The sequence below is a fragment of the Hyaena hyaena genome, unplaced genomic scaffold (genome assembly GCF_003009895.1).
Source record: "Hyaena hyaena isolate Hyena2069 unplaced genomic scaffold, ASM300989v1 scaffold_71, whole genome shotgun sequence".
NCBI classification, from domain to species: domain Eukaryota; kingdom Metazoa; phylum Chordata; class Mammalia; order Carnivora; family Hyaenidae; genus Hyaena; species Hyaena hyaena.
The window spans coordinates 3770517-3796504 of NW_024080704.1; the positions used below are offsets into that span (position 1 = coordinate 3770517).

Consider the following 25988-nt stretch of genomic DNA (forward strand, 5'->3'; position numbering starts at 1 on the left):
TAGAGAAAAGAGAAGGAACAAAGTAGACTGAAAACAAGCTATTAGTGGCTTAGAAAGAAAACTCAGGGAATGAGATGTCCAGGAGGACAATGAGATGAAAAAATTAGTACATCAAGGAGGAGGGAATGATCAGTTGTATTAAACCCTGCTGATAAGTCAGGTCAAATAAGGACTGAGTATTTATGAATGTGTTTAATAATGGGAAAATCAATTTGAGCCTGATGACAAATTTTTGATGCCTAAAATACTTCATAAATTCAATGAGTTTTAGTGGGTATCTGAGCATTCCTGAGGCTGAATATAATCCAGCCTTCCTCAGGAAAATGGGAGGATATGTATGAAAAGAAGGAAGGAAGGACTTTTAAAATGAATTTTGGCTACTTTGTAACTTTGCCTAGGGTCAGCCATGTCATTGGCAATAAAACACTGGGAATAATATGAATAGTAAATGAACAAAATCCCCTCAGTGCCCTGGGGGGTTGGGGCACGGGAAAGACAGTAATACTAAAATCTCCTGGCAGTCAAGCTAGATTAATTTACTGAATGCTTTTGTGATAGACTTTGCTGTAAAATAAATTGGATAGTAGATTCTATTGAACAACAGTACCTACAATTTCTAATCGCTGAGTGTTTTTGGCTTATTATAATCAATGGGAGGCCCCTAGATACTCTGGAAATGATGGCTTGATTCAGGGTGGTACAGCTCTCTGATAATAATGCTGGAAGTCATCCAACAGTAAGCCTCAATTGTTCAATGAGAATCCAGGAAGAATAATGCTAAAAAGCCTCACACACAAAAAGCAACTGACTCTCGGGAGGTAGGGGGCAAAATAAGACCACGTGATCATTGTATCCATTTTCTCCATGGCAAAAGTTGTTCTGTGTCTAGTTTTAACTTTGGTACAAATGATGGATTTTTCTTTCTCTTGTAATAATATTTGAATTTGGTTCAAGAACTTCCTTTAGCTTACTTTACCAGTGCACAGTGTCATTTCTCCTGATTAAAAAAAAAAAAAGCTGCCTGTTTGATGTTTGCATTTCTTCCTCCACTATCCTTCTCTTGGCAAGAGTTGCACTTGAGATAAAAATAGTATCTACCTCTAGGATTGTGGAGGATCATGTGACTTAATCTAGGAAGTCACTTAGAACAGTACTAGGGAAAGAATATTTGCTCAATGTATGAGTGTTACGCCTTATTTTTACCTTTATATAGGAAAGGTGCTATCTTTTCATTGTCTACCTTTACATGGATTTCTAGGACATGTGACTATGACCAATTGTAATATACAGAACTTATCAAATCATTATGAGGATGAATACTTCTAATTCTAAAATGTATGAATGTGCCAGAAATGATGATCCTGCAATTTCAGAAATCCTACAAATTCTGAAGATAAAGAGGAATATGAGCCATTCTTGTTCCAAAGGCCTGAATCAGACCTTGGAATCTTAAGATCTTCGACACTATGATAAGCAATCGACTTACTTCTTTTTTTTTTATTTTTAAAAAATGTTTTATTTATTTCTGAGAGAGAGAGAGAGACAGCATGAGCAGGGGATGGTTAGAGAGAGAGGGAGATACAGAATCTGAAGCAGGCTCCAGGCTCTGAGGTAGCTGTCAGCACAGAGCCCGACGCGGGGCTCGAACCCACAAACTGTGAGATCATGACCTGAGCCGAAGTTGGACGCTTAATTGACTGAGCCACGCAGGTGCCCCAACAATTGCCTATTTCTAAGAAAAGTAAGATGTATATCTTTCTGCCAACCCCTTGCCATCTTAAATTCAACAAATCATCTTTGGTTTACATGGGTCACTGCTTACTGTCCAAGGCTGAATTTTCTTCATAAGGAGGCTTTGTTTGTGTGAAAAGTAAGGGAGATGATTGATTTTCAGAAACATCAAGTAAAAGCTGTACTGTCTAGTTAGCAGTAGGTTTACAACCCATTGGAAATATGTACAAACCCCTACTCCCAATAATGGAGTCCCAAACGCTTAGATACTTCACTTCCTGGTTCTTTTTCCCCCTCTCTATTTCATGATCTTATTTTTGCAGGCTTTGCAATGAGTATGTGCGAAAGAACAAAGGGAGGAGGGACTGAAAGTCTCTGCATCACCTCAGGGAATGTACAGTTGTTCCAGTCAGACTATTTTTTACCTTACGTGGGCATAGGGGTGTCTGGGTAAGGCTATAACCTCTGTAGTACTCAGCCAATGAGAACCAGGGGAGAGACATGCATGCTAGGAAATAAATTGTCTGCTGTAACTATCCCAAGTGTGCCTTTCAGATACCCACTCTTGCAAGAACATTGATTAAAGCCTCACTTCACTGTGCTCTGAGTCTCTATGTCCCTCCTTTGATTGGATCAGTGGGCTTATTTCTCACAGGTGTTAACATGAGCACGGAGATCCTTGCGGATGCAGGGAGCTTCAGTGATTGGGTCTAACCATTCTTCTTTGAGCTCTACCAACCACCCTTGGATGTGGTAAGGATGTGGAACACAGCTCTTCTCCTAAAACCCCTGACCACCAACCCTACAAAGAGCATCTTTCAGTTTTTGTCACATCTGGTTTCTGATTGCAGAGTCTCAGAGCCCATTCTCTTTCTTGGACTCTTTCACAAAACAAAATGTTCTTAACTCTGCATGACCAGCCCCATTCCACCAAAAACCCTAGCTGCAACAGAGAAAGATTTAAGATGAAGGAAAAATACCTCTTATGCTTCTGGTCCAACTACAGCTATACAAACAAAACTCAAATTTTTTATTTCAGTGAATTATTCCAGCACATCATAAAATGGGCCATACCATCTGTTGCCTCTGACCTTCACACATGTTGCTTTCTCTGCTGGAATATTTTTATTTTCCCTTCCTCCATACCTGGCAAACTCCTCCTACTTACTCTTCGTGTCTTAGTTTAAACAACACTTAGCAAATTTAAACTATGCCTTGATTCTTTATTTTTAAAAATCAACACACTGAAAATTTCAAGAACATAAATATACTTTCCTACGCGATGTTCACTAGCATAGCTTACAGTGAGGAGAGTGTGGCCTCAGATGCTCTGTGAATAAGGTTCTCTTCATGGGCTCCAACTTCCTTCCTGCAACTTCCCCCACTGAAGGACAACCACCTTGTCAAGGAGCTTTCCTTCATCCTTTCTCAAGGATCTGGATCACCAGTTTACATCTAAGAGAAAATGTAAGTTGATATGTTAAGTCTCCAGGGCATTTGCAGATTGACCCTAGGTACTCTTGTGGAATGACAGGAAAGTGCTGTTATGCAGCAGAGAGGATTTTACTTATTTCAGTACAGAAATAGTGACTTTGGGGCTACCCTCTCTTCTCCCTATCAGTAAAATAACACTAAACGTATTCTAATTTTCCCGACAGTTATTTTGCAAACCAAATGAGATAATGTATTTCAAAGTGTCCATAAACTATAAAGTATTACACAAATGTTAGTGCTATTATTAGTAAGTTTTACAAATTAAGTATTCATTGGCATTCAAGACAAATCTGGAGATTCCTTATTCATAAGTCTCAGAACCCTCAAAGTTGCTGAATTCTTTTCTGCATTCAGTAGAGCTTGGAGTTCCAAGTAGGTTGAGGGAGAGGTTCTGAATATTTTCATAAAGCAAGGAAGCATTTTTTTTGTTAAGAAAAAAAATGGTATAGGGGCCCCTGGGTCTCTCAGTTGGTCAAGTGTCTGACTTTGGCTCAGGTCATGATCTAGCAGTTTGTGAGTTTGAGACCCACATTGGGCTCTGGACTGGCAGTGTGGAGCCTGCTTAGGATTCTCACTCTTTTCTCTCTCTCTGCCCTTCCCCCACTCATGCTCTCTCTCTCTCTCCCTCCCTCTCTCTCAGGATAAATAAACTTAAAAAAAAAAACACCCAGGTTTAAGAAAAAAGAAAAAAATGATACATGTGTATTACAATGATTTTTTTTTAAATATTTTTAAATTTGGGGGTTCCTGGGAGGCTTGGTTGGTTGAGTGCATCCAACTTCAGCTCAGGTTATGATCTCACAGTTCAGAAGTTTGAGCTCCACATTGGACTCTATGCTGACAGTTCAGAGCTTGGAGCCTACATTGGGTTCTGTGCCTCCCTCTCTCTCTCTTTTTGCCCCTCCCCCTCATGTGCTCTCTTGCTCTCTCTCTCTTTCTCTCTGTCTCTAAAAAACAAATAAACAAACATTAAAAACATTTTTAATTTTCTTTTTTGCCTCATTGAGAATCTTCTGAGCTTTCTTTACTTTTACAATGGAAGAACATTTTATTTTTCTGTGACTTGAAATATTTTTTTCTGCCTGATCTAAGAGCTGAATTTTGGAATTTATTAAAATAACACATTTCTTCATTTTCAGTAAAAATTGATTAGATCTTCCATTACCTCCTAATTAATTTTTTAAAATTTATTTACCATGCCTTATATGTGAATTACACAGGTCTATAGAGGCTTATCTTTTAAAAATTTTTTTCTAATTTTTTAAATGTTTTATTTATATCTAAGAGAGAGAGAGAGACAGTGTGAGCAGGGGAGAGTCAGAGAGAGAGGGAGACACAGAATCTGAAACAGGCTTCAGGCTCTGAGCTAGCTGTTAGCACAGAGCATGATGCGGGGCTCGAACTCACGAACCGTGAGATCATGACCTGAGCTGAAGTCGGATGCTAAACCAACTGAGCCGCCCAACCCATTTAAAAAAATTTTTAAGTTTGTTTATTTATTTTGAGAGAAGCAGAGAGAGTGTGAGCAGAGGAGGGGCAGAGAGAGAGGGAGATTCCCAAGCAGGCTCTGAGTGGCCAGCACAGAGCCCCTCAGTTTCAAACTCATGAAACTGAGTCCATGACCTGAGCTGAAATCAAGAGTTGGACGCTTAACCAACTGAAACACCCGGGGCCCCGAGGCTTCTCTTTTAAAAAACCTACTTTTTTCTGCCAAATCAAATGTGTGCAGTTCAAACATTAGCATAAATTTCATATTTATCATATCACTAAGGCACTATATTTTCCATTTGTCAAATATTATGAATTTGCATGATTGAAAATGATTATTGTCTACCCATATCAAAAAATTTTAATTTTTTAAGTGTTTATTTATTTTTGAGAGAGACAGAGAGACGGACCATGAGTAGGGGAGGGGCAGAGAGAGAGGGAGGCAGAATTCCAAGCAGGCTCCAGGCTCTGAGCTGTTTACACAGAACCCACGAACTATGAGATCATGACCTGAGCCAAAGTCGGTTGCTTAACTGACTGAGTCACCCAGGCACCCCTTAAAAAATTTTTTTAAAGACTAGTCATTGTTTAAAGTGGACTTTATGGATCTATTTTTCTCTGAAGTCAGAAAACAGTTTCAAAAAGCAGGGAGTGAATTATGCTATTTTGAAAAAAGAAACAAAAGAATCTGGTTTTTTTCTATTAAAAATGATATATACTAGGTAAGAGTTTGGCTGCTCATGTGCCTAAGTCAGAGGCAAGGCGCTCTGAAGCAGAATCAAATGAGCCTTGCTCACACTGATGCACTAAAGCATAATAACCAAACATTTAAATAAATAAATCCATACATCCATCTGTCCAAATGTACACCCGTCCTCAAACTCAACTACCTACTTCATTTGGTCACTTAGGTAGTACATTGTTCTGAGTGTCAGAAAAGTAGACTGCAATTCTATGCATTAGCACTTTTAGACTCAGAGTGTTGGCCATATTTTTCCTTTCTTTTCATTAATTTATTCATTCATTCATTTATCCAATAAATATTTTTGGGCCCTATGTGCTGAGTACCCATATAGGTGAACAGTGTCTAATCCAGGCATTCAGATGACTAAGAGACACAGGATCCTCTGCTTTCATGGAGATTATGTTCAAGTGGGTAGAAGCAGATAATAAGCAAGTATAAGATGAGATCATGAAGGTTAATGAGCGAGATTGATTAGCATAGGAAGGGAGGGCCACTCATTTAGATTGGCTGACCAGGAAGCCCTCTCTGAGGACATGAACTTTGTTTCAGATCTGAAGAATAAGAGGGAACTAATCATACAAAGAACTAGGAGGAGAGTGTTCCTGGCCCAGAGAACAGAAACACAAAGTCCCTAAAAAAGGACTAGACTTGGCCTTCTCAGTATTTCTACAAGAAGCCAGCAGGCTATAGTTTAGTGAGCAGAGGGGAGAATGGTAAGACATGCACTCATTTCTTCATTTTCAGTAAAAATTGATGAGATTTAGGGGCTACATCATGAATCTCAAGAAGTCCAAATTAAGGGGTTTACATTTTATTCCAAATGGAAGAAGAAGGCATAGGGGAGATCTAAGCAGTGAAGTAAAAGGGTCTATTTTGCATTAAAAAGTATTGCTCTGGCTTCTCTGCAGCGACTGAATTGTAAAATTCCAAGCATAGAAGTAGAAAAGTGAATAGTGAGGTTACTGCACTCCTCTAGGTAAGAGATACTGAAGGATCAGGGTGAGGGCAGAGGAGATAGAAGTTAATGGATCTAGGGGCGCCTGGGTGGCTTAGTCGGTTAAGCGTCCAACTTTCACTTAGGTCATGATCTCGCAGTTCGTGGGTTCAAGCCCTGTGTCGGGCTCTGTGCTGACTGCCAGCTCAGAGCCTGGAGCCTGTTTCAGTCTGTGACTCCCTCTCTCTCTGACCCTCCCCTGCTCACGCTGTCTCTCTCTCTCTCTCTCCTAGAAATAAATAAAACATTTAAAAAAAAAAAAGAAGTTGATGGATCTGGGGGCACATGGGTGACTCAGTCTGTTGAGCATCTGACTTTGGCTCTGGTCATGATCTCATGGTTCATGGGTTCGAGCTCCATGTCAGGCTCTGTGCTGACAGCTCAGAGCCTAGAGCCTGCTTTGGATTCTGTGTCTCCCTCTCTCTCTGCCCTTCCCCTACCTGCACTCTGTCTCTCTCTCTCTCAAAAATAAATAAATATTTAAAAATTAAAAAAAAAAGAAGTTACTGGATCTGTGGTACATTTGAAGATGGACATTTGTCGTACAGGTAGCAAACAGTTGATTAAATACTGAGGAAAGGATGAGGGAAAAAGGGAAATCAAGGATAATTCTAAATTTTTGAAATGATGAATTTACTGACATTGAAATGCTAAGGGAAGGATACTTTTTTTAAAGGTTTATTTATTATTGAGAGAGAAAGTGTAAATGGGGGAGGGGCAGAGAGAAAGAGGGACAGGATCCAGTGGGCTCTGTGCTGACAGCTGCAAACCTAATGGGGGGCTTGAACTCACCAGCCATGAGATCATGACCTGAGCCAAAGTTGGACGGACGTTCAACCAACTGAGCCTCTCAGGTGTCCCAGGAGGGATACATTGTTGATGTGCAGTCAAGAGTTCTGTGAAGAGCATGAAGCCCAGGTAGGAGAAAGTAACATATCAGAGTAATGTAGTTACCAGGTTACATCAATCAGTATTACTGAACTGCAATTAAGGAAGAAAGAAACATGTTCTTCTAGAGTTATCTTTTTTGTGCATGGATGAAGACTAAACAGTAGGCACAAATAATTTAATGGGCTCAAGTGTGGAGAGGGCAGTGATTCTATGTAGGTGTAGAACACATGGATTTACAGCACTTTTCACAGAACATTATAAAAAATTGATATAGTTAATTTCATCTTATAAGTTAGAAAACACCTTACTAGCAAATGTATTTATATATCATTTATATTATAGAAAACACCTTACTAGCAGATGTATTTATATTATATATTATATATATAATAGACTTGAAAAGCACTTGATATATTACTGTACTATTACTATAGCACAGTAAAATACTATACTATAATAACATACTATTATATGCTTAAGAAATATTTGCTGAATGAATGCACATATAACAATATACAATAATTATGTTACATGTGCTTTCGAAAAATACCAGTATCACAAACTGCTTAAAGATATGTTTGTAGACATTTGTTTGTTAGACAAATGGTAGCAAAGAGCAAAAGTGAGCACATAACAGCCAGGTTCCAGCAGGTGCATAGTTTGAGAACCCCTGGCATAGTAGACTCCATTCTGAATTGCTGCTAAAACTGGATCCCCCTATCAGCCTCTGCACACATTATTTAATGTGCAACCCTCATACACATACTTCTACAGTAGCCAGCCAGCAAATCGGTGAATAAACGGGTCTAGAGCTATCGAGAGTAGTAGCCAGGGGATAAATTTGAGGATACTTGCCCATTTCCAAGGGGCGGCCCTTTCTCAGCTCTGATATTTACTACTGCGCTGGAGTGAGAGTCTCATCTTGCCAGATTTTTCATTTTTTCAACACATAAATATTGGCAATTACATTTTTTAGAATGCTGTGGGGGTCAAACAAAACATGTCAATAAGCCAAATTTGGCTCTGGAGAATCTTAATTTTGACCTTGCACTTAATCTCTGTGGGCTGCAGATGATATAATTATGTGATAGTGGCACAATGGTTCTTAACATTTTCATTCACAAGTTCCTTTAAGAATTTAAAAATCTAATGAAATTATGGAAACCTTCCATAATCTCCGTATGAATGATATTTTGCAGAAAAGGTCAGTATGTTCGTGGACTCCCTGAAAGTTGTTTATAAACTATGGACACAGTTTAAGAATCCCTGGCTTACACTCTGGAAAACAGTATGGCGCTTCCTCAGAAAATTAAAAATAGAACCACCTTATGACCCAGCAATTGCACTATGAGATATTTACCCAAAGGACACAAAAGTGTGGATTTGAAGGGGTACATGCACCCCAATGTTTATAGCATTGACTATCAACAATAGCCAAATTATAGAAAGAGCCCAAATGTCCATTGATTGATGAATGGATAAAGAAGATGCTGTGTGTACATATACATATATACACATATATACATATACATATACATATACATATACATATACATATATATATAATGGAATACTAATTGATGATCAAAAAGAATGAAATTCAATGACATGGATGGAGCTAGAGTGTATTATGCTATGTGAAATAAGTAAGAGAAATACAAGTATCATATGATTTCACTCATATGTGGAATTTTAAAAACACAACAGATGATAATAGGGGAAGGGAAGGAAAAATAAGATAAAAACAGAGAGGGAGACAAACCATAAGAGATTCTTAAATAGAGAGAACAAACTGAGGGCTGCTAGAGGGGTTGGATGGGGGGGTGGGCTAAATGGGAGATGGGCATTAAGGAGGGCACTTGTTGGGATGAGCAATGGGTGTGATATGTAAGTGATGAATCACTGGGTTCTATTCCTGAAGCCAATATTACACTGTATGTTAAGTAACTTGAATTTAAATAAATAAATTAGAATTTAAAAATAAAGAATCCCTATCTTAAACAAATGTAAAAATTAAAATTTACAATGATATCTCTTCTTCAACTGTCAGAAAGCTCAAATCCAGGACTAACTAAAATTTCATGTGTACTTTTCAGTTTGATTATTCTCCTTGGTATTGACCTTCTAAAATTTCTTCTATTTCCTTTTCTCCTCTCATTTCCCCCTTGTTGATTACTCCTCATCCCTTGCCTCCTGATTGTGCTTATGCTACTGTGGCTGCTCAGAAATCTCTGCAGCTGCCCTCTCCCAAATCTGTTGTCCACCCTAGAGATCTGTCTTGAATCGGCCTTGGGCTAACTCCCTTAGACCCTTGAGGATGTCTTTCAGCAGAACTTCAAAGGCACTTACTGACTGCATATCTCATTCTGACACTTAATCATACTCTTGCTTTTTAATGTTATTAAATGTTTCACATGACTGTGCCACAGGGCTGCATAAAGTTTAATGTTTTGCCCCTCTCTTATATACCCCACAGCATTTAACAGAATAGTGAGCATAGATAAAGCCTCAGTAGATACAGATTAAATTCAGTTGTACGGCTCTTGATTTCAAAGCCTCCTATTTTTCCATTTCTTTTTCTCCAGTAGGGCAAATTTCTCATAGCACATGTCATTTTTAAAATGAGCTTTCACCTGGTGGTGCAATGAAACCTAGATTCACAGGGGAACATGAGGATTTGGGCAGATGAAGGATATTCCTGTCTGGAAGCTGTAAGAACTAATGTGGTAATTGATTTGACTGGATTCTAGGGCTGACTAAGTGGCCATAGATCTTTAGGACGTAGAAGAAGATTAACCAGAGAATATGTTCTTTGCCATAGAGTAATCAGCTGTGAGTTTATGATTTTTGATAATTTCTCAATCCATTTTACATTTTTATTAAATCTGTTATCAGAGGACATTACCAGACTTTAGACGTAGCCTGTTATTCATCACAAAACATAGCCTTTAAGTAAATGCTAAGATGGCTTCTAAAGGTTAATGTTCCCAGTGTCAGATATTTCTAGGCAACAGTTTAAAAGCCTTGACATTTGCTGGGTAGACCCTGAGAAAGTGCATCTCCTCCCAGAACATAGCACATATAGAAACTAGACTCATTGAACAGACATTAATTGGGTGTCTACTATATACTAGGTATGCTGGTGTGGGGGAAAAGGAGTCCCTACCTTTGAGACAATAGACATACAGAGATTAATAAAACAATCACCTGCCCTTGCCTTCTCCCCACTGTTGAAAGAGAGACAGCACAGCAGGAATAGGCACCCTGAAAGTATGAAGGAACAGCACCACGCATACTTGTGGACACCAGGGCCCATTAAACCTTCCTGGAAGAAATGTCAAAGCAGCTGAGTTTTCAGAGATACTGAGGAAGACTTAAGGGGTTTACATTGCTGACATCCATCACCATCTATTCACTGTTGGCTGTTTCTTACTTGTTTGATTTATATTGTGTCAATTGTCATCTAGGGATTAATATCGTCTTAACTGAAACTTTGTGTATTCCAGCTACAAGAGTTCTAACCAGAGTGAGTATGTGGTTATTTTGAAAACTATGTTTCAGCTCTTTCCCCCATCTTGGAACCCGTGGAGGCCTGCTGGGAATAGGACTCCTGAAATGACAAATATGTCTGGAAGGCTGTGGTCCAGAGATTTTTGCTGGCTATAAGCAGGGTCTCCGGAACCAGAGGGAGCACACACCTCTTCTTAAAATTGAAGGTGTTTATGCTCGAGATGAAACTGAATTCTATCTCTGTAAGAGGCGTGCTTATGTGTGCAAAGCAAAGAACAACACAGTGCCCCTGGTGGAAAACTGAACAAAACCAGAGCGATCTGGGGAAAAGTAGCTCCTGCTCATGGAGACAGTGGCATGGTTCCTGCCAATTTCTGAAGCAACCTTCCTGCTAAAGCCATTGGCCACAGAATCCGTGTGATGCTGTGCCCCTCAAGGATTTAAACTAACTGAAAAGTAAATAAATAAAGGTGTAGATTTGTTCTCTTATAAAAACAACAACAACAAAAAACAAATATGCTTCACTCATCCAAATGGTGCATTTGTTAGAAAGACTGCATTTGTCACATTACATCCCAGAACATCTGGGAACACCTTTAATGCGAAGGTGTATATAAGTAGGAGCATTATGACGTTTCTTAGGTTTCAAGAGACATATTCTATTACTGGAAGTTTATTGGAAAAGTATTGTTAAATTAATTAAGCAGGGAGGCCATTAGGCTGAGTGGCTCTAATGCCAGGATTGCCTATGTAAGCAAACCAAAATATAAGCCTATAAATGCCTTGAGGTTATGAAAACAAAACGTTAAGAACAGCCAACCACAAGCATCCAACTAGCCTTCGAGTTTTAGCCAAATAGTTTCCTTTCTTTGCTTCATGTCCTCTTTATGTAAGTCTTCTTCCTGGTTCCTGGTGGGAGAGGGCTCCTAAACACTTCCAGTTCGGCACTGCTTGGTTGGAAGGAGTCGCTCTTTGTTCAAACTCTTGAAATTTTTAATATGCCTCAGTTTACCTTTTTTAAAAGTTTATTGATTTAGTTATGTTTAGTGTTTGAGAGGGAGAGACAGAGTGTGAGTGGGGGAGGGGCCGGGAGAGAGGGAGACACAGAATCTGTAACGGGCTCCAGGCTCTGAGCTGCCAGCACAGAGTCCAATGCAGGGCTCAACCTTGGGAATGGAGAGATCATGACCTAGGCCAATGTTGGATGCTTCACTGACTGAGCCACCAAGATGCCCCAAAGTTTCTTTATTTTGAGAGACAAAGAGAGAGATTGTGTGTGCACATGGGAGAGGAACAGAGAGAGGGAAAGAGAATTGCAAACAGGCTTCACACTCGGATCCACCTCACTAACCATGAGATAATGACCTGGGCTGAAATCCAAGAGTTGGCTACTTAACCAACTGAACCACGAGGCACCCCTGCCTCAGTTTACCTTTTAATTGTAATATGTAACTGTAACATGTTTCTAGTATGATAAACTAGAAACCCATTGCCTACTACTAAGCCTCACAAAGATTTTGAATAATGTTTTTCATGCTAGTAGCTTTTAAAATAGTAGGTTAACTCGGACGCTGTGCTGCGGTCAGTTAAGCACCCGATTTTAGCTCAGGTCATGATCTCATGAACTCATGGTTCATGAGTTCAAGCCCCACATAGGGCTTTCTGCTGCCAGCACAGAATCTGCTTCAGAACCTGTCTACCTCTCTCTCTCCCCTCACTTGCTCATACTTTCTCTCTCTCAAAAATAAATAAACATTAAAATAGTAGCTTAAAAAAAACATCAGACTCTGATGTTGACTTAAACACATACAAAGGTAAGGAGGAGGGCTAAATAAGCCTACCTTCCTCAGGTTAACAAGACAGAAAATAAACAAAACTTGGGTGCACCTGGGTGGCTCAGTTGGTGAAGCGTCTGACTCTTAATTATGGCTCAGGTCATGATCTCATGGTTTGTGAGATCAAGCCCCATGTAGGGCTCTGCACTGAAAGCATGGAGCCTGCTTGGGATTCTCTCTTTCCCACTCTCTCTGTCCCTCCACTACTTGCTCTCTCTTTCTCAAAATAAATAAACTTTAATAAAAAAGAAAATAAATAAAATTTCAAATTAACTATAAAACAGTATAAAACTAATTTAAATTAAAACATCAACTTAATATGATATGTGCTACTATTTTGGTAAAACAAAATAATAAAAGATTTCAAAGATATGGTCACAGTCAGATTTTATATTTATGTATACATTCTTTTGACCTCAATAATACTGATACAGAGCATGCCAACTCATATTAGTATTAATGATTTCAAGAATTTACTTGCTAGTTGAAGATAATCAGATGACATACTTAATCACAATTTGGCCAGGAGCAACACCTAATTGTCAACTTATTGAGTTTTACACTTAATTGGTATGTTAATCTAGTTATTGATGAGGAAAAGAAAAATAAATCTTTAGTATGTATCTTCTATTCTATTTATTACATTCAGAACTGAAGTGTGCACCACACCTTGATACTAGTTTCTTACTGCCCAATTCATCACACACTTGGTGGCATAAAACAGCTCCTACTTATTCTCTTACAGTCAGTTCTTAGAGTCAAGAGTCCAAAATCAGTTTTGCTGGGCTGAAAAAAAGGTGTTGCCAGGGCCAAGCTCCCTCGGCAGTTTCTAGGGGAGAATCTATGTCCTTGCTTTTTCCAGTTTCTACAGATGCATTTCTTGGCTCGTGGCCCCTTCATCAATCTTCAAGGTCGGCAATGTTGCATTTGCAAATCTCTCTTTGCTTCATTGTGTACCACCTTCTCATCTGTCTCCCTCTCAGGACATTTGTGATTGCATTTATGTAATCCAGATAATCTCCCAGTCTCAAAATCCTTACTTTAATCACACCTGCAGAGTCTCTTTTGCTCTGTAGAACAACTTTCACAAGTGGAAGGGATGGGGATCTGCGTATCTATGGGGACCAGTATTTGGCCCACCACCATTTCCTTGCACCCCAAGTGTGGTGGGACTGACTGCTGTGCCAAGGCTTTTCTTGACCTCAGCATGTTGTGGGATCACTCAATATTTCCAACACTGTTCTCCAGTTCCATTACTGAGAAACTGGTATTTGCTTTAGTTGACCTTTGCTCAGTACCTAAAATGTGAATGCAGTATAGACACAAGCATGAAATAGCATGATGGCATTCAGGTATTAGGTGGCCATTCCAGTGATCCATGCAAGTATCGGTTTATTGTTTCAGACTATCACATATTTCACCACACAGTATCTTTCTGGTCTACCTGTCCATCATCATGTGTGATTCAGCTCTTTCCAGCCTGAGTGTTGACTTCCCCTGAGAAAGGGATCCAACTGGTCAACCCTGAAGCATTCTTAAAGGTCATCGTCTTTGGACAGAGCTTTCATGGCAGTCTCCCCAACCCTTGTCAGTCAGTTATGGGAGAAGCATCAGCAGATCTAGGGATGCATAAGGCATTTCCTACAGAAGCTCCCCTCAAAAAGCGACATTGGGCATGGTAGGTGGTTCCTCAAAGGGCACCCTAATTGCAAGTTTACCTGTATGGTTTCTTTAATAAAAGGAGAACAGATTCCATGATTCTATGAACTATGGAATAGTGATGGTCACTACATAGCTGTAATTGAGGAAATATGATGCATTCGAGGGAGACTATTCAAATTCATGAAGCCTTTTTCATTATCAGCCACAGCTGTACACAAGCTAAAAGCTTGCTAAATGCATGGGATAAAGGGGAAGATGGGTTGAATTTGAGAAAACTGCCCATGAGTTCTTCTAACTTTACTGATTTCTTGCATGAGAAAAAGTTCTTCTGTTTGGAAGAAATAAACAGAAAAGCTCTTTGGAGGTAGAAGTAAATGTAGAAGCAGGTTAAAGTGGGAGAATCACATTTGCAAGACCAAGCAGCAATTTGTCTGCCTTAAGCAGACAAGTTTTTGTTAGAGAAAGCAGATTGAGGGGATGCAATTGAAATTTAAATTTACGAGTATTGTGACTTCTCTTGTGAGTGGGAGCCCTATTTAATACTCTGGCAACCAGACTCACAATTCGCAGGGTTTTCTACCATAATTTGATGTCTGTCATTTATATTGTCATGAGTTTGAAAGCTTCAGAGAGGTAAAATGAAAGATGATGTTTGCAGTTTCCACAGAGATTGTTTGGGGGAAAAAGTATGGCACTTACCATAGTCCAACCTTTTTATAATCTTTTTTTTTTTCCAGAAATGTATACCTCCTAAAACCTCCTTGGGAAAATTTAAATCATTTGGTAATTTTTACATTCTACTAAATTCCTAGGAACTTACTAACTTTTGATTTGCATGAACTAAAATTGCTGTGTAATTGGACTTATTGAAATATTTAATCTGGGGAGTCTGGGTGGCTCAGTCAGTTAAGTGTCCAGTTTGAGCTCCAGTCGTGATCTCATGGTTCCTGAATTTGAGTCCTGTATCAGGTTCCCTGCTGACAGTGCAGAGCCTGTTTGGGATTCTCTCTCATCCTCTCTCTCTCTGCCCCTCCCCTGCTCATTCTCATCCTCTCTCTCAAAAATAAATATACTTAAAAAAAAAAGAAGAATTTACTTCAAAACAAGACTAACAATAATTGAGAATCATCTTTTTTTCATTATTTAGAGAATATTTTATTCGTTTCTGTAATCAAACTCATGTAGATAAAGACCTTACACATTTAATACAGCGCGTTACCCCTGTGCAAATGGAAAAAATTGTGTTTAACATTTCTAGACAATGCCAACCCAACATTGTATGACTGGGGAAAAATTGAGAATCATCTTAAGGCAACATTGTTGTTTATAGGATTTCCCTGACCCAGTCCTTACATGATGGTACTTCTTTGTTACTCATTAATTGAAAAACGAGAGGAGTAGTGTGTATGAGACATAGAGTTTTTTGTCCCTGCTGTAGACCAAGATGTAAACAAATCTTATAGCCACTGTCCTAGGGAAATTGGTTGGCCACTTCTCATAATTGCTAGAGCATGTTTGTGGCCAAGTGTAAGGAAAAAGTGAAGTCATCAAGTCTATTTTCAGTACTGGCCCTTACTGTTTGCAGCAGTGGAAGAGTTCACAGAATTCTTAATAAAGAAATGATTAAAATGGATGTTTCAAAAAGGGCACAATATGGACCTAATAGAATAGAAAAAGCATTAAAGATGGTGGAAGGTGGTGCATCTCTGTCTATAACTTTTCATTTGCTGATTGCCTCTTGGACACTGACTTGGCTTCTAATGGAACCAAATGCAAAGCAATTTGGACAGCAAAGATGCTTCTTCCAAAAGCAAATCTTTTTTGCAAAGCCAAACAAATGAATTTTATAATACATTATGATGTTTTCCCCCCATATCAGTAGTAAAAATAGAATGTGGAGATTTAAAAATATAAATGGGGATTTTGTCCAATTATCCATTATTAATTATTTTTGGAAAACCATTCAATAGACTTGTTTGATTTATATTATCATTTTAATTCATTGTGTAAACCTGATTTGAAAATTCAAATTAATCCGGAGAAACTTTTTTTTCCCCCAGAGAAACTTTCTAAATGAATCAATACATGCCTTTACATAGGAAATTTCCAGAAATACAAATTGGTAGAGATAGCTTCATTTCCTAGCAACAAGTCTCATACCAATGTTATATTTTTGTGACTGTGAATATGCATTGTATCCTAAGATTATAATTACATTTCAAATTGTCATAATGTATAGCTATTTTTTCCTACATATACAAACAACTTAATAAAATTAGAGTGAAACCTAACAAACTGACTAAGAATTTTTACCAGTTTAAAATGCCATAGTGAGGGGCACCTGGGTGGCTCAGTCGGTTAAGCGTCTGACTTCGGCTCAGGTCATGATCTCACGGTTTGTGAGTTTGAGCCCCGTGTCAGGCTCTGTGCTGACAGCTAGCTCAGAGCCTGGAGGCTGTCTTTGGATTCTGTTTCTCCCTCTCTCTCTGATCCTCCCCTGCTCACACTGTCTTTCTCCCTCTCAAAAATGAGTAAAACATTAAAAAATAAAATAAAATGCCATAGTGAAAAGCAATTAAAGGAGAGAATCTTTCATTTTTTAAAGTTTATTTATTTATTTTTGAGAGAGGGAAGTATACATAGAGAGGGTCAGAGAATCCCAAGCATGGTCCACAGATAGCCCAGAGCCTGAAGCAGGGCTCAATCTCACCATCTGTGAGATCATGACCTAAGCCAAAATCAAGAGTCAGACACTTAACCAACTGAGTCACCCAGAAGCCACTTTCATTTGTTAATAATAGCTCACCAGTCATACTTAGACAATGAGTAAGCAATTATTATTTCTGTTTTTTCTTTTAAGTTAATTTTTTAAACGCAATCTTTGCACCTGGAGGGCTCGAACTCTTGACCCCAAGATCAAGAGTCTCATGCTCTACTGACAGAACCGATCAGTCACCCAGATTTTTTAAGTTAAATTTTAAAATTAACAGTTGTCTTGCAAAAGACTAGACATATATTTCCCAAATATATTATTATGGCTGAAGGATAACACAACACGATTTCAGAAGGTGAAATAAAACATATTTCTCAATGTTATATTTCCTTTATATCAAAGTTTAGTCATCTATGGGATATTTAGAAAGACAAGCCATTCTTGATTATTCAGAGGTCAGAGAGGTCTTTCATCTGAGTGTTCATAATTAAATTCCTGGATTTATATTAGATTGTATAGCAAATCAAAATACAAAATATTTACAAATATGTAATACAAAACTGGCCATTTCCAAAATTAGTCCCCACTCAATGCAGAATCCTCAGTGCCTAACTTTAGCCTTTATTTATATTTTTTAATTTAAAAACATTTTTAAATGTTCGTTTATATATGAAAGAGGAGAAGGGGAGAGAGAGAGGAGGTGGGCAAAGAGAGCGGGAGACACAGAATCTGAAGGAGGCTCTAGGCTCGGAGCTGCCAGCATGGGCCTTGATGAGCCATAAAATTACAATTTGAGCCAAAGTGGGACGATTAATTGACTGAGCCACCCAGGCACCCCTATCATTAGCCTTTATATTCCCCCATGGCTTAAAGCATCAGTATCTGGACAATACGATGAAAGATGTAATGCAAAGCAAATTGAAAATGCAAATATCCCCCAAGATTCGAACTTTCATGAAGTTGCAGAAAGTGATGTTGGAGAACTGCTAAAACGACAGGCAAATGACAATTAAACAATTCAACCACCAGAGGAGGCAGAGACCGAGGAAGTGATGACAAAGTCAAAGCTTCAAAAGAGAATTCTTGGAACATTATACGATTATGAGGGACCTGAGGGAAAATGTGGGTTGAAGATGTCATGTCTTACTCTCAAAAACATTTGTTTGCAATGCTACACCCCAAAGCAATGAGTTTTTGGCCCATTCTCTGTTCATTCTAAAAATCAATACACAATTACAAGTTGTAACCTAAATGTTAACAGTGATCATATATTTTCACAATTTCTATTTCATTTTTCATGCTAAAGATTCATTGAATCTTTTTTCACTTCCTCCTTTTCCTTCTCTTCCTTCTCTTCCTTCTCTCTCTCTCTCCTCTCTTGCTCTTTTGTTTTTTCCATTCTCCTTCTTCAGTACATGTTATGAAATTTCTGGCCTCCTAGGTTAAGAGCATTCACCTTCAGTGGCTTTCTCCTCCTACCAAATAGTGTCAGATCATGAGAACCTTTGGCGGCAGAAACAAAATAAACTGGGTCATTTCAAATGTCAATAATCTGAAAAAGACTGAAATAGAGATAATGATACCTGTTCTGGAATGCCATCATGTTTTGTGGACAGATATCCTAATTCTATGAGCTTTCCCAGTCCTCAGGTCTTAACCTCTCAGCGCTGGAGGAGAGTCTTTAAAAAAATTTTTTTAAGTTTATTTATTTATTTTGAGAAAGTCAGAGACAGCATGAGCAGAGGAGGGGGAGAGAGAGAGAGAGAGAGAGAGAGAGAATCCCAAGCAGGCTCCACCCTGTCAGCACAGAGCCCGATGCAGGACTCGAACTCACAAAACCATGAGATCAAGACCTGAGCCGACCCAAGAATTGGACCGTTAACTGACTATGCTACCAGGTACCCCTGGAGGAGACTCTTTTAAAAAGCAGAACGTGATCAGTTATAATTTGCAGGCTCTTCCTCCCGGTTCCCACCTTATTCACTTAGATTCCCAAACTCTTTAAAATAAGGTTTTTCAAACTTAAATTATATTTCCCCTATGGCTTGATTTTCCTTTTTCTTTTTTTTTTCTTTAATCATCCTACTTCTCCTGCCTCCTAAATATAGGAAGTTCCCTAAAGTGTCTATCCCTCTTTTCCTTAGTACGTTCCCTTGAATGTTCTGGAAATTCGGGATCATGCTTTTAGATTACTTTGTTTATCACCTGGTAAACAAGTACGTTTTAGAGATCTTTCCAAATACTTTTATGGCCAAAAAATAAATACATGTGTTTTTTTTTTTCCTACATGGAAATCAGGCTCTACCGTACGGAACAGGTAGGATACGTAACATCTCAGGAGGCTGTTTTGTATTACGGTTCTGCAGTGTGTGGAAACAAATCTCTCACTTTCTTCCCTTTCATTCTGGATTTGAAACTGGATCTCTTCCTATTTAATGAATTCTTTCTGTTAATTCCAACTGTCAGAGAATACCATCGCCAGAATAAAATTTCAATTTCTTCCCTACTTCAGTAATTGAAAAGGAAGTATGACTGGACTGCCTTGCTCATTATGATTCAGTCAAGAGCATGCATACCAGTAAGAAATAAGAAATATTGGTACTTCCCTGCTGCTGCATTCTAATGAATTGTAGGTAACGACTTCTGGATCTTTTCGTCCCACTACTTCTTGTATAGATGCACAATAGAAATATTAGGTGTATGTTATAGGTTGAGTTTGAATCTTAAGAGGATATCCATATTTGCAAATTATATTCTTCAGATATCTTATACTGATCTTAATAGATTATTTAAAGAAAATCTCTTTAGTGATAAGCTCCAATATAAAATGTGACTTGAGGAGTGCCTGGGTAGCTCAGTCAGTTAAGCATACGATTCCTGATCTTGGCTCAGGTCAGGATCTCACAGATTGTGAGTTCAAACTCCACTTTGGGCTCTGCACCAACAGCTTGGGATTCTCTCTCTCCCCCTCTCTGCCCCTCCCCACTTGTTCTCTCTCTCTCTAAAAATAAATAAACTTAAAAAAATTAAAATGTGAAATGATTTTTATTTATAAGAACATGCTTTATACAGGATTTCATTATATTTCACTTAAATAGGTATTAGATAAAATGTGGTTCATTGATTATGATTATAAAATGTATAAATTGTTTCGTGATATTCTTCATTTCATTTACACAGAGTATGAGTAATATAGTATAGCAAGGAGCTGTTATCCCCTTTAAAGTCATGATAGAGAGCAATACAAAAGTCCCTACTATTTTTTTTTTTTTAATGTTTATTTGTTTTTGAGAAAGAGAGAGACAGAGTGAGAGTGGGTAGGAGCAGAGAGAGACACAGAATCTGAAGCAGGCTCTGGGCTCCGAGCTGTCAGGACAGAGCTTAATGCAGGGCTCAAACTCACAAACTGTGAGATCATGACTTGAGCCAAAGTTGGATGCTCAACTGACTGAACCACCCAGATGCCCCAAGGCTTACTATTTTAAAAACAAATTCACAAGGTGCCTGGGTGGCTCAGTTTGTTAAGTCCAAGAAACCAAGTTGGCTTCAGCTCAGGTCATGATCTCACAGTTAGTGGGTTCTAGGCCTGCATCAGGCTCCACACTGATAGCTTGGAGCCTACTTGTAATTCTCCCTCTCCCTCCCTTTCTGTCCCTTCCTAGCTTGCACTCATGCTCTCCTGCTCTCAAAATCAATAAGCAAATAAAACTTTAAAAAATTCACAATTTTAAAGTTGTTCTTCCTATACTTCTAGTCCAATGAGTTAAAATACTAATTTCCACAAACAGGAATGTTTTTAACTTTCACTATATTAAAAAAAAGCATACCAAATCTTGCAAAATAATGAGTATTATATTTTGATTCAAAATTTCTCCTTGGCAGTTTGATAAATAAACCATTTGTACTAAGTAGTACATGGAGAAGGAGAGAATATGTTAAGGTACTTTAAGATACAGAGGCTGCAGTTAACATCTACTTGGAAGACAATTGTACTTCTCTTCCAAGAAGCTCGGCGCCATTTTTTACCTTAAGTTTTTCCTTTAGGAAGTGCATTGTTTGGAATTCATATTACTCCTTTAGAAAGGTAAGGTTCTTTGTTGCTTTGACAGGATATGGAGGTCTTGATTCATGTTTGCATAGAACTAAACTATCACAGTATATCATACCACTACTGAAACTATTTTACTGGCTTTCTGTCACATTACAAATTGATTTTAAAGTACATTTGCCTTATAAAGGCAAAAACTGCATTGTCTGTGTTTAAATACCGCATAAACTAAATTTAGTGATCTGTTTATTCTTCATGCCCATATTGGCTCAACTTGCTTGCACCTTGCAATGTCCAGTTGTCTGCAATAATTTACTGCTGAAAAAACTCTTTCCTCTATTTCTAGAATCTGTAACTCTTTTACCTATGGATTTAAGAGTGAGTCAGTTTAATCTTATATCTTACTACAATAATTTATTTGTATGTATTTGCTATTATATTCACATACATTGGATCTTAGTTGTGATGTATAGGGGTTTGTTCTATGCTTACTTGGTTGTAAATTTCAGTTCAGCATAACAGAGAAACGTATACACATGCTGATTTACTGACAAAGACTGTAAACATATTTCAGTTTATGGAAGAGAAGACGATGTGTATTTTTCTATTTTATTGTCTTATGAGGTATATATTGGTATCCTTTGTTTTCAAAAGTTAGTGGCAACTTTATTTGGAAAACTAATGGATCAAATACTGTTTTAAATTGGTATTATCATGACTTCAAAACAGGTATGCTTATGAACAAATAATACTTGAAATACAAGAAATACTCATTTCAAGTAATACTTATGATTTTTGAAAAATTATCATGCACTTAGCAAAGATGAACATGTCAAGACTGCTTGATCTGTGTGTTAGTGCTAGAATTTTATTTAAAGGGATAGAGGATTTAAATGAGAATAAGAGGAGATATGGGGCTATGGTTGTCTTTGATTTGATGTTAAATTTATTCTCTGAGTGAACAGACTAGTTAATTCAGTAATATAAAAAATTTTTTTAAAAATTAATGTTTATTTACTTTTGAGAGAAGAGAGAGTGTGAACAGGGGAGGGGCAGAGAAGAAGAGAGACATGGAATCCAAAGCAGGCTCCAGGCTCTGAGCTGTCAGCACAGAGCCCCATGCGGGGCTTGAACTCACAAACTGCGAGATTATGACCTGAGCCAAAGTTGGATACTGAACCGACCGAGCCAACCGGGTGCCTTGTTAATTCAGTATTTTAAAAATTATCTTTAGGGGCACCTGGGTGGCACAGTTGGTTGAGCATCTAACTCTTGATCTCGGCCCAGGTCACGATCTCATGGTTCCTGGGTTCTGCGCTGATGATGCAGAGCCAGCCTGGAATTCTCACTCTCCTCTCTGTTCCTCTCTTGCTTGTTCACATGTGTGCATTGTCCCCCCCCTCCACCAAATTGATAAATAAAAAAAATTTTTAAATTATCTTTAAGAATGCGTTTATTACTGTGTTGTACTAATGTTTTATAGTAAACAATAATCTGAAGTCTAAGAATATCTCTATTCAAATTAGTTTTTGGTTTGTTGGTTGGTTGGTTGGTTTTGTTGTTTTCGTCCATGGTTCAGACTCAGGAACAGAGTAAGTTAGATTTTGTGATTCTCACCCAATGTTTCAACCATTTATTCTGGCACCCTATAATTCAAGAAAGGGAATTTAACTAGTACTTGGAAATGAAATATAGAGGAAAACTTTCAAAGCAAGCTGCATTGTCTATGATCATAATTAAGAGTGGGACAAAACCTTGATAGTTTTTTTTTTTTAAAGAAGGTGTTTTCTTCTAGAGAGGCAATTGTGCACTGACAATTGAAGTTAATGATTTTGTTTTAATTTTAACAAATGTGGGGCTGGCTAAGTACCTCTTAATTTGAGTTTAGACAAAGAGAAGTATAATAATAAGCTCTCACATGGATGGTTTACAAACTGCTTTTACATAAGCTATTCTCATTTGATCCTCATGGCAACATGAAGAGAAGGCAATTATTATTTCCTCATTTTACAGTTGATGAAAGAGAAGCACAGATTGTAAACTCTGTGAGGACAGGGTCAGGTTGGTCTTATTCACCCATTTATTTCCAGCACTTAAGTAGGGACTGGCATATGATAAGCTCTTAAGAACTGCTTGACGCTTGAGAATAATTGGAAGGGTGCGTTAATGGCTTCACTAAGGTTAAAAAAAAAAATGTAGTAAATGAAAGGCCAGGGCATGAACATATATATTCTAGTTCCAAGGACACTGCCCTGTCTTTTTTGGTTTTGGTTTTGTTTGTTCATTAGTAGTTTTCTCTCTTGTTTTCTCCTTCCTGTTCCCCACCCTCCAATAGATGCTTATGAATTCTTTCAAAACTCTGTGTACATTAAAAATATATTTCTTCTGGGGCGCCTGGGTGGCTTAGTCGGTTAAGCGTCCGACTTTCGCTTAGGTCATGATCTCGCGGGTCGTGGGTTTGAGCCCCGCGTTGGGCTCTGTGCTGACTGCCAGCTCAGAGCCTGGAGCCTGTTTCAGTCTGTGACTCCCTCTCTCTCTGACCCTCCCCTGCTCACACTGTCTCTCTCTCTCTCTCTCCTAGAAATAAATAAAAAACATTAAAAAATTAAAAAATATATATATATTTCTTCTTTTAGTTTTACATACTCTTAGCCAATAAAAATAACTGGGAAACAAAGGGTGTTTTTTCTTTTTCTGTTCTTTCTCAGTTTTGATAATTACTGCTATCACAGCATCCACATTCACCTAAAGCAATAAGCCCGAAAGATGTGAAAATCTTTGACATCAAGTCACTGAGTGTGAAAATAGAACTCTATTGAGAAGATAATATGGTCAGAAAAAATTTCAGGTAATATATTTTACCCTCAAGGACTGTCATTTCTTGCTCTGGAAGGAAAAGCCTGCATTTCCTGGGCTATTTGGACAATAGGAACCTGAAGTACCTCTAGTCCCATGGCCTGTTCTGGTAGCAAAATATTTCCCCTTGGGGGCAGGAAGTAGCTCATGTAACAAAATGAAACAAAACAAAACAAATAAAAACCCCAGAAGCCTTTCTTACCGAGCCTTACTGAGGAACAACAAAAGATTGGATTTCAAATCAGACATTCACAGATCTGAGCTCTTACCATCTTTGCTAATAATTTCATACTCTCCTAATCATTTCAAGATCTGAGTTTGCTAACTGCCCCCACCATATATATATGTATATATATACATATATATATACATATATATATATACACATATATATACATATATATATATATTTTTTTTTTTGCCACAAAATGATGTGCTTTGGCTCTGATCTATAAATGACAACATGTACATGTACTTCACTTACACAAAAGAAACCTACCAGTTCAGACAGGAAATATCTTCATCTTTATATTCAGTTACAGAGCTTATGTGACATAGTCGAGGGATCCAGTCCCCATAAATCCATAGACTTCGGGTTTGTCTCCATCGCAGTCCTATATCCAGCAGTCCAGAGTTAAATATTTGTTCTTTTCTTTTTTAATTTTTTTAAATGTTTATTTAAATTTGAGAGAGAGTGACAGAGCAGGAATTGGGGAGGAGCAGAGAGAGAGGGAGACATAGAATTTGATGCAGACTTCAGGCTCTGAGCTCTCAGCACAGAGCCGGATGTGGGGCTCAAGCCCACAAACCATGAGATTATGACCTGAACTGAAGTAAGACGCTTAACCCACTGCACCACCCAGGCGCCTCCAAGACTTGTTTTTAAAGGCTACCCAACTCCTGAGACTTTTCACCTGCTGCCTTGTCTTGCTGTAAGTCTAATCTCATGACAATGTTGCTGGTTCCCTGTCTCTTCTCCTTTTCTTCTCCTTTCCTCCTTCCCAGGCCCCAAATCTAATATCTCTCACATTGTCCCATGGAAAATAGTTTAAACATTGTTCATTGCTGCTCTGGATTTTGCTAATAGGCCTCTCAGCGAAGATCTCATCAAGAATTTTCTCAAACTCTTTCAGACAAAATCTGGTTTGAAAATGCATTTTTACATTCTGATATTACATATTCATAGGTTTTATTTTCCTTCAAACAGTTCTGTTATAATGTTCCAGTCACCACCTTGCGTATGGTTGGAGGTTGGTAGGGGGAGGGGAATCTAGGCAGCATCCACAAGAGTAGAATTGAGTCATAGAGAGCTTATGAGGCACAATTGACTTAGAGATCTCTAGGGAAAAACAAAACAAAACAAAAAACAAAAGCTACTCTTAAATTCAGAGAAAGGAGAGCAAATTTCATCTAAAAATAATTCCCTCCCACATCAAAGGGCCAATCTGATACTGACTATAGCACAAGTCTGCCATTTTGTGCCCATTCATTCATTCATTCATTCATGTGAATAGTTACTATGGCCTTGGTGCTGTTCTGGGTGCCGGGGATAGAGCAACAAATAGACATAAATCCTTTGGAGCATGCATTTCATAAGGAAATACAGATCATAAATAAGATAAGTAAGTTAAATACATAATATGTCAGCTAATGATACCTGCTAGAAAAACATAAAGGAAGTGAAGTAGAGTAGAAAGTGTTCCTCCAAATAAGCCCCTCATAGACTTGTGATGTGAATGTAAAATGCACAACAGAACAGAAAGAGCCAATTTCATACAATACATCTGAGACATACTTAGAGTACAAGGCAACACTCAATTAGTTCAGAGTCAATACAAAAAAAAACTAGGGGAATAGGAATTCTGTTTGAGTAGAGCAGTGTTGACATGCAGTCCCTTCCCAAGACAGCAGCTAGAGAGAGTTTGGGACTTGGAACCATTGTGGAGTTCAAAGGTGTGAGGATCTTGACTTCAGAGTATGCCAGGCTTCTGAATTGAGGTGGCAAAAATCACTGTGGGGCT

The 25988-nt window shown here is 38.3% G+C and overlaps 1 protein-coding gene across 1 annotated transcript in view; it reads left to right on the forward strand.

Moving 5' to 3' along the window:
• BARD1 (BRCA1 associated RING domain 1) overlaps positions 1-25988 on the forward strand; it is a 171490-nt gene that overhangs the window by 45960 nt on the left and 99542 nt on the right. The gene's annotated exons all lie outside the window — the stretch shown is intronic.